Genomic DNA, 702 nt, shown 5'->3' on the forward strand with positions numbered 1-702 from the left:
CTGGATCGTGCAGGACGTCCGCGACGGCCGCGTCCTCCTCGGCCGCAGGTTTGGAAAGGACGACCCGTCTCCGGTCTTCCGGGAGCTTGTGGTGTGCGACCCCTTGCACCGGCGGTACGTCCTGCTTCCACCATTTCCGGACGACCTGGCCCATTGGGTGGAGCACCAGGTCTACAACCCTTTCAAACCTTTCCTCCTCCCCGTCGCCGAGGAGGAGACGGAAGAGACAGCATTCAGAATCATCTGGATGGCGCATTGCAGAACTAAGCTGGCCGCGTTTGTCTTCTCTTCCAGCACCGGAAAATGGCAAGAAGCCACCAAGAGCGGGCCGACTGGTTTGGTCCTTGACAGGGGCGACTCGGCCATACTGTCACGGATCCACCCTCATTTTCTCATGCGCCATTATGCCTATGGCTGCTTCTACTGGGACTGGCTTGTGACCGGGAGCAGAAAGTTGCTCATGCTTGACACCAGGAGGATGGAGTTCTCCTTTGCCGACCTCCCACCCGGAGAGTGGAGTAAACGTGTAGCCATTGTGGAGGCAGGGGAAGGCAGGCCTGGGATTTTTGGGTTCCATGGTGAAATTGCATCTGATCTCAGCTATGCCATTGCGCAAAATACAGGCGAGAGTCCGAACCAGTGGCAAATGTTGAAGACAATATCACTAGACCCTGGATACATATATTCTATCGATGCTGCAAC

At 56.3% G+C, this 702-nt stretch overlaps 1 protein-coding gene across 1 annotated transcript in view; it reads left to right on the plus strand.

Moving 5' to 3' along the window:
* The window catches only part of LOC123161760 (uncharacterized), a gene marked incomplete in the record, with an annotated part of 8,173 nt that overhangs the window by 5,675 nt on the left and 1,796 nt on the right, over positions 1 to 702 (plus strand).

Source organism: Triticum aestivum, chromosome 7B (assembly GCF_018294505.1).
Source record: "Triticum aestivum cultivar Chinese Spring chromosome 7B, IWGSC CS RefSeq v2.1, whole genome shotgun sequence".
NCBI lineage: Eukaryota > Viridiplantae > Streptophyta > Magnoliopsida > Poales > Poaceae > Triticum > Triticum aestivum.